Source organism: Lepidothrix coronata, unplaced genomic scaffold (assembly GCF_001604755.1).
Source record: "Lepidothrix coronata isolate B3197 unplaced genomic scaffold, Lepidothrix_coronata-1.0 Scaffold58, whole genome shotgun sequence".
NCBI lineage: Eukaryota > Metazoa > Chordata > Aves > Passeriformes > Pipridae > Lepidothrix > Lepidothrix coronata.
The window spans coordinates 2,048,587-2,057,275 of NW_016690238.1; positions in this window are offsets into that span (position 1 = coordinate 2,048,587).

Consider the following 8,689-nt stretch of genomic DNA (forward strand, 5'->3'; position numbering starts at 1 on the left):
GAAAAACATTTTTAAGCAAAGAAAAAAAAAAAGGGATTTTTAATAGCTTTCTCTTTTTTTTTTTTTTTTTTTTTAAACTATTTAGCTGGTTCTTCAAGGCATTTCAGCCCCAGTGGCAAGGAGTTCCCTGGATGAATGTGCAGCCTCAGCTCACCTCTGCCAGGGCAGGGACTGGCACCGGAGCATCTCCAGTAATTTTCCACCCATCTCCATGCTGTGGAAATACACCCAAGCATGGAAAAAGCCTAGAAGGGAATAAAGAAGACACTTGGCCAATAGAGCTTGGCTGGATCCCAATTCAGGGAATGGCTTCAGGTTCACCCCCAGCTTGCCAGCACTTGGCAGGCTTGGCTGCCTCGGCTCCTATAGATGGGACAGGCCAAGCAGCATCCCTGCCAAAAACCCGGGTGCTCCTGCTCCAACAGCTCCCTGCACCCACGGGTTTGCTGCAAGACAAAAAGGGGGGAAAGTGGCCTTTTTGTGGGGTTTGGTTGGTTTTTTTTCCTTCATTGTCACGGTGGAGCAAAGGGCTGGATAAAAGAAGGAAAAACTTGGCACAGAGGGCAGAGTGAGGAGGAGACTGGGGACAGTGGGGACAGGGAGGATGTGTCAGTGTGAGGGAGGTGACAAGTGGTCCCTTTATGAGGCTCTAATTGCCCCAGCCAAAAACCACATTAGCCCGATGAGTGAAATGAGGTTTCCATGAGGGCAATAAGATGTCCCAGTGCGCTGAGGCAGTGATTGCCAGCCTGGGGGCTCTGCAAGGAGCTGCTGGTGCTCCTGCTTCAATTCCACTCCAGCTGAGGCAAGAAGGTCCAGCCTGTTTCCCAACTTGCCTGTGCTAATCCAGTTTACCTTTGTGGTGCAGCAATAACCACTAGGAGCCATCACCACCTCCCGCTGCCAGCGCCTGGAGAGCACAAGATGTTCCCAGACAAACCTCCTCACACCCTGCACGGCCCCAGCAAACAAGGGAGGCTTCCCAAATCCCATGAGCATCCTTCCCCCAGCAGCTTTCAATGGCAAACACCCTCAGGAGTCGCTGTCCCCAGCCCACCTCTGTGAAGACTCAGTCTCCTGTGCAAAGGGTGATGAAACAGGCTGGGAAAGGGGCATCAGGGGCAGACATGACCAAGGTCTGTAATATCCTGATGAGTCCAGAGAAGATAAATGATGAGAGGGTGATTATTCACTGCCTCTTGTGCAAAAACCAGGGCCATCCAATGCATCAAGCGTGTCCAAAGGAGATGTTTCTCCATAGGATTAACCTGTGGAGCCCTTTGCTGTAGGGCAGGATGATGCAGGAGGCTCAGGTTGGCTTCAAAAGTCAATTCCTGGAAGAGAAAGCCACCCAGGACATGAGGACCATCACCAGTTCACTCCTCACTCTGCTCAGTGTAGAAACTCACTGAGGTCTTATATTTTCCCTGGATCCTCTGCTGCAGCTGATGGTTGGGGAGGAAAAAAACCCACTGGCGAGGTGATGCTCCCCCATCCAAGGCACAGAGCAGCAGTTAGTGCCTGGGGATGTGTTGGCCAAGGGTTGGCCAAGCTCCTGGGTCAGGGCTGGCAGGCCTGAGAGGGGTCAGGAGCAGGGGAGGGTTATTTGTTGGTGGTGGGCATGAAGGGAGTAAGATATCCCCACTGCCAAGGTGGCCAGAGAGAGCTGGAGTCACCAGGATTTCGCCCCATGGGAGGAATGAGTCAGTAGGAGCCAGTCACAGCAGTGACCACAAGGATCAGTTATCAGTGGGAAATCTGTCTTATGAGGGCATCAAAGCAGCTCCTTGTGTGCTGGGGCAGGAAGGGGGAGGGCAAGAAAAGGAGAACAAATAACTGCTGCCAGGCAAGGAGGTTTCTGTGGCCCCCCAGGCCCCCCAGGGTGGTGCAGGAGGGGATTCAAAGCCCTGTGTCCTTTCACTTGAGAGCTTCTTCTGCCCATCCTGACAGCCCAAGGGCTGGGGAAGCTGGGAGGGGAAGGTCTTGCTCTCTGACAGCACCATTGAGCCAGAGCCGGGCTTTTTGTTATTCACTTTTAAACTATGTGAGTAAACAGAGAAGGCTCCTCTTCCCGGTCCCACCTAGGCAATTAGGCTGCAGGCTGGAGCAGAGGAGCCCTAATGCAGCCCAGCAGACTAAGGGCATGCTCTGCTCTCTCCTCTGGGTGAGTCCTTCAGCCAAACCACTGAGGAGAGGAGGAAGGTGAAGCTCCAATTGGTGCTCTGGGACATCCCCTCTGGCGTGGAGCTCCTTGGAGATGTCCCACCAGGAGGAAAGCATGCCTTTCCCACCACTTCTGGTGTTTCTATGACCTGTATCACCGAGTTTTGGTTGCTGAGCAGCAGCGATGATCACGGCTCGCTGTGTGGAGTGGGGGGAGTGGAGCAAACACCCAGCTGAGAGACCCAGCACCAGCTGGGAGGAAGAAGAGATGATTTCACAGAAGAGGGACCTCCCTGCTAGTACAGCAAAAGCCTCTGAGCTCCAGGGATTTGGTGGCCACTTCTGCAGCCATGAGTTCCATTGGATGCTGCATCTTAATGCCTTCCACCTTGGCCCTTGGAGTTCCTACAGGAACTTGGCTCTTCTCTACAGAAAACCTTAATCCATCTTGGTGTCCTTTTCCCCATCAGTGCCACATGCTGAGTATTCCTAGAGGAAGAGGAAACACCACCCCAGACTATCCCAGAGGGAGGAGAGCAGCCAGAGCTGAGGAGCCTTGCAGAAAACTGAAGTGTTTCCAGGGTTGATAGTGATTTCTGCAGGCAGAAGAGGAAATAAAATGGCCAAATTCACCATGATTCCATGCCTGTCCTCCCACACAGAGTAAAGGAGCGTGGGAGATGCTGCAGCAATGCCATGCAAACACCCTGGAGAGGTGAACCCACCTCTGACCCCAGCCAGGGGGAAAACAGAAAGGGCTTGAACACTTTCAGAGCATCTCAGTGCATCTGTGGGAGGCTTGTGGGGGCTGGATGGGTGGGAGGCAGCTCACAGGTCAATAGCCTGAAGGAGCACCAAACACATAGACATGAGAGATAACTGATGGAGAACAGAGTCCAGAGGTGTTACAGAGTCTTGTGGCCATCCCCACACTGGGAATCACGTAGAAATAAATTAACCATTTCTGAGCTTTAGGTATAGGCAGCAGCATCTGTGCTGGCAACCAGGATTCTCTTTGGGACCCAGGCCATGGGTGGGAGGAGAAGGGAGGTGAAAAAGGTCCATGTGTTCAAACTGGGTGACCTCAACCAGAGCGGAAAAAAAGAGAGGAAAAAAAAAAAAGAGGTAAGAAACTGCAGCTTCCTCAGGCTGAGGCTTACTCAGAGTTACACCATGGTGCTCATTAGGATGCAGATTCCTGAAAGCCATGGCTCCAGAGCCTCGGCCATGCTGAGGGAAGGGGCTGGGCAGCACCTTCCCTGGGGATGTGGGGACACCCTGGCCAGCAGCCAGGCTGGGAGGGGGTGGCACCCCAATCCCTGCTGTGCCAGCAAGGCCAGCTTCCCAAAGAGGGACACTGCTGGTGTCCCTTCAGAGGGCCTTGGCTTCATTTCAGAGCCCAGGGAGGAGAGGGGTGCTTGGGCATGGGACTGGCTCCTGCACGTCCATGCTCATCCCAGTGTTCCCTTGGCTGGGTGCTGCACAGAGGCTGCAGGCCAGAGCAGAGGGTGGCTTGCCAGCTTCCTTGGCTCAGCTGTCACCACATCCAAGGCTTTCCCAACACCACAGGTCTGTTCCTCGCCACAAGGCAATGAGCAAGGTGGTTTCCCTGCCCTGCCTGCTCTCCTCCTCTTCTTGTGAAACAGGAGTGCTGGGGTGTCCCCGGAGGTGGTGGGAGCTGTGTGCCCAGGGAACAAACTCTGGCAGAGGGCTGCTTCCCAGTGGAAGGCCTGGATGCAGAGGCAGAGAAAGGAGGGGGAGCTCACAGGGGAATCCCAGCCCAGGGATCTCTGCTCCTGGGTGTAGGATTCCTGCAAAAAGCCTTTTCTCATGCCCCAGGATGCTCCTCCGCTCCTGGTGCTGGGGAGAAGCTGTGCCATGGGGCTGTCGAGATATTCCATGGGAACCCATGAATATTGAGGTGGTGTCCTAGTTAGAACAGCTGGGACCAATTCATCACTGGATGGGTATAACCCAAAACTGTGTATTCTATAGCCTTCCATGCCATTTCCCAGAAACTGTTATCAACAGAGCATTTACACCCTCTGCCCAGAGCAGCCTGACTCCTCAGGCTATAAACTAGGTGTTAAGAGGCCTGGAGATAGGAAGATGTTCCTGTCCTCACACCTTTTTATGGAATTCCCCCACTCTGAGGGAGGGACTGAGCATTCCTGCCTGAACTGGAGAATATATAAACCTGGAGTTTCGGAACGTTTTTACCACTCCTGGGATCCAGAGGAAGACTGCAGCTCACCGCTCTCAACCAGACTGAGACCACCACCCTCAGCTGGACTGCAATCACCACTTTTGACCAGACTGCAACAGCTCTCCCACCAGCAGGTTTTTTTCCCCTCTCCCTTTACTTTGGACTCGGGGGGGGAACCCAAGGAACACCACTTTGTTCATGCCCCAGGGTGCTGGGTTATACATTTGGGTTCTGTGGGTTAAGACCAATTGTTTGTTTGTATAATTGTACGTATTGTATTATTTTATTAAATTGTTATTCTGATTTATAATCTCTCTTTTGAGTTGAGTTCATTTCCCCTGTTGGTTAACTTTTAAACCAGCACAGGTGGGTTTGGGGGTGTTTCCTTCCTGCAGGCGGGGAGCGGGTGAGCCACCCCAGTGCCTGCATCCTGCCCACTGAAAGAGTAGGGAGTGTGTCACGAGCATCCCAGGGCTTCCAGAGTCCCAGGACTTCCCAGAGATGGAGCATCCAGACGTGCCAAGGTAAGCAAGTCTGGCTGTAGGCTTTGGCTCTGGAGCCACGGACTTCCAAGCCCATGTCATGATGCAGAAGTGGTTCCATCAGCCTGTGAGCCACTCCAAGGGGCTTCTCCCTCCCTGTATCCTCCCTCACACACTGGGAAACAAAAGCAAAAAGAAACACCACAGCTATTATTATTGTTATTATTATTATTATTATTATTATTGTTATTAGGTGCAGGAATGGCATGTGAATGCAGGAGCAATAATTCAAGCAGGAACATGGAGCAGGAGAGCTTTCAGATCCCAAACTTGACCCAAGCACAGTTGGCTTTGTGCTGCTCTTTCATCCACAGGGTTATTTTTGCTTTCCTCCTCCTGGGAGAACAGGATTCATCTCGTTTTCAGTGTTCCTTGGAGAGCAGCTTGATGAGGGAATGGTTTAGCAGAGGAAAACCCCCTCAGCTGGTTGGATCTGCTCTCATCCTGCCTGGCACACAAGGGCAATGGCACTTCCACAGCCATCATGGAGATCCATTCCAGGTTCCCATCCCTGGAAGTGCTCCAGGCCAGGATGGAGCAACGTGGTCTAATGGAAGGTGTCTCTGCCCGTGGCAGGGGTGTGGAACAAGATGAGTTTAAAGTTCCCTTTCCAATTCGAATCTTTCTGCTATTCCATGATTCTGGATGCGATGGTGATGTTTTACATCCCTTGGGAATTTGTTCCCACTCTGCTTTTGCTGGGGCTTGGTTATCTCATTACCTACAGCAAATTATCTAGAGATAATGAGGTACCTGCATCTCTGGGTTACTGGGTCTTGTCTTTATTGCTTTTCTGGGGCAGCAAGTTGTGTAGGTTGGGATTTTGATTTATTTACCAATAACTGCAGGCTCTGATGGGATCTAAATCAAAGTTTTGAAGGGGATAAAGCTGGAAAAATGTTGGATAAGCAACCAGACCTGCCCATGCCTAATTTTTTTAGAATCGTTGAATGGTTTGGGTTGGAAGGGACTTTAAAAAGCATCCAGTTCTAACTCCAGTTTTCTCCTAATTCAACCCAAAAGGTGATCTTACCCTGGATGGAAGGAGATCCAGAGCAAGGAGGGATGGGAGAAACTGTAAAGACCTACCCCAAAAAAACTCAGAGCATGGGATCTGACTTCCAGGACAGAGAGAGATGTGAGACCAGATGTCTCAGGGGATGCTCGGAATTCTTCCCCGCACTGCCTGCACTCACCAGAGGCTTGGAAGGAGCTGGCAGCTTCCAAGGCTTCAACTCCTTCTTGTCTCTGGAAGAAATGAGCGGGATAAGGAAACCCTGATCTCTCACCTCACAATAAGTGTGTTTTAAATTTAAGCACACTGGAAGCTGTCGGGAGCCCTCCCTCCATCCTCCTCCTTCTGGCTCCTCCACCACTGCTCCATCCCTTCACCTCTGTTCTCCTTTGTCCCTCTCCTGCAGCCAGGCCGAGCGTGGGAAACGGACAACGTGGATATTGGGACCGTCTGTACAGCCTTCTTACTCCAATTAGCTCAATAATTAGAGCCTCATCAAGGATGCTGCTGCCTCCAAGGATGTCTCCAAAGTGAGAGCTGCTAACAAGGCTGTGAGGTCCCCAGCAGGAGCCCTGGAGATGGTGGGATGGGGTTAAAGCTGCCTCTTGTTCTCTTGGACAGAATGGTGGGTGCTGGTGTGCCAAATTCCCTGCAGTACCCAAGGGATTTTCCTTCATTCCATATTTGGGATGTGCTTCAGGTGTAGAAGAGGACCCCATCCATCTCCCATTCCCCTCCAAACAGTTCCTGGGCCAAAAAAAGGTGTCTCTGTTTGGGCGCTGTTGGATAATTTGGGGATTACTAGATAATTTGAGGAGTGGAGAGAGATTTTCTGGTCCCTAGGAGCAAACCTAAGGCCTTTTGGGAAGGATTAAAACCTGGGAAGATGAGGGGTTTGTAGCAGTGGGTGACCTTTAAATCCCACCTCTCCCTGTCACCAAGAGATCAGCTGAGTAGCTGATCTCTCCAGAACTTAGAGCATGACTTTATGGGAAAGCAAATCAAAGAGAAGAGGGGGAAAAAAGAGGGAAGAGGAACAAAAGCAGATGTTCCTGGACTGATCTGCCATGGGAAAAGGAGATGGACAGGTCTGTGAGCTGGGGACCACCCACCCTTCTCCATCACTTGGACTCCTGTCCAGCATCACTCTGGGTACTGCCTTCCTAAAGGGGGTTAAATTCCCCTGAGAGGCTTAACTGGCAAAAAGAAAAATTGGGGAGCACAAGCTGGAACAAGAACTGACCCTTTTTTGGGGTATGAGAGAAGTGATGTGGCTGGGGAGCAGCAATGAACTCTGCTGGAAATGCTGCCTGGAGAGGGGAACCTGGTGCCCATGCTCCCACCTGGAGCCCCCTCATCCCTGTGCCTGCTGGGGTGAATCCCAGGATGGGTGTCCCATCTTGGCTGTCAATTTGGGAGACCGTGGAGGCAGTGGCAGTCTGAAGCCAGCAGGTTTCCTGAGAGCTAAGAGGGAGGCACAGCCCAGCAAACCACAGATCGAAGATAGATGCTGAGGCTGAGAAGCCTCAAAAAGAAAATTGAAAACCACACGGCCAAAATTCGACTGAATCAGTCAAACTGTCACCTCACCAGGCTCACAGTAACCCCATGGGGATGCTGGGCATGATCCCTGACACTGGGTATCTGAGCTCTCCCAGGTGCTCACCAGCCAGGGAGGATGCTGATAGCTGGAGGGGCAAAAAAGGCAGGAATGGCTATGCCCTGGGTGAAAATTACCACCCACCTTCTCCCAAAAGCCACATTTCCACGTGCTTCTGTCTTTGAAAATTAATATAAAAATTAAAATAATAAAATAAAAATTAAATAATGGAGGATTTTGAGGCTGGTGCTGATGGTGCCAGCAGGTTTGATGCCTGAGCCACTCAGATGATTTGAGTAGCTGACGAAGAGATGAATCATGCAGGAAGTGGAGAGAAGGAAATTCATAGGAAAAAGAAGGAACAATAGCAGGTATTTGCTGAGAGAACAGACAGAAACTCCCCTCTCTGCACCAGAGAAATGTAAGAGTGAGAAAATGTTGAGATTTAGTTTTCAGAGTCCAGCTGGATGCCTGGCAGCAGGGATGTGGCCACACTGGGATGAGGAAAGGTCTTTCTAGAGTAAAGTTATGTAGATGTATGAGCCAACTTGAGCTTAAAGGCATTTTCTGCCATGTCAAGGGAATTGTGATTCTGTTCAGCGAGGTAAAAACTAACAGTGATAATTTTAATGCCCATAACTCCAAATAACAAGCTTTATTATCCACCCATTTGCTCGTCTTAGTGCATAAAAACTATCATATGTTAACACTAATATATAACATCTCATAATTAAATATAATAGCTATTCTCTAATTGCATTACCATTTGACCAAAGAAAATATTAACAACATCACCTGATCGATGAACTCCAGACAAAGCAGTGGTCTGTAAACACTGGAGCCAAGGGACAGGGAATTCAGCTCCAGCTCCTCCCAGATCCTTATTTTCTTTGCTGCTGCCACATAACTGCTATAAATTAAAGCTGTAATGGGAAAGTAATGCTTGTGAGGCCAAGGAGAGGAGAATTCAAACCCTGCCTTCTCAGCCTTTGTTCAATAAAGTATTAAAAAAGTGGAATTCTTTTTCAGTTAGAAATCTTTATTTCTCACTGCTGATGGGAGCTGAGCCTCTTCCACTGCTTCGCTCCAGGGTCTTGGGCAACCCAATCTCCCAGCATCTGTGTCACTGGGTTAATCATATTTACGTGTGTCCTAGTTAGGAC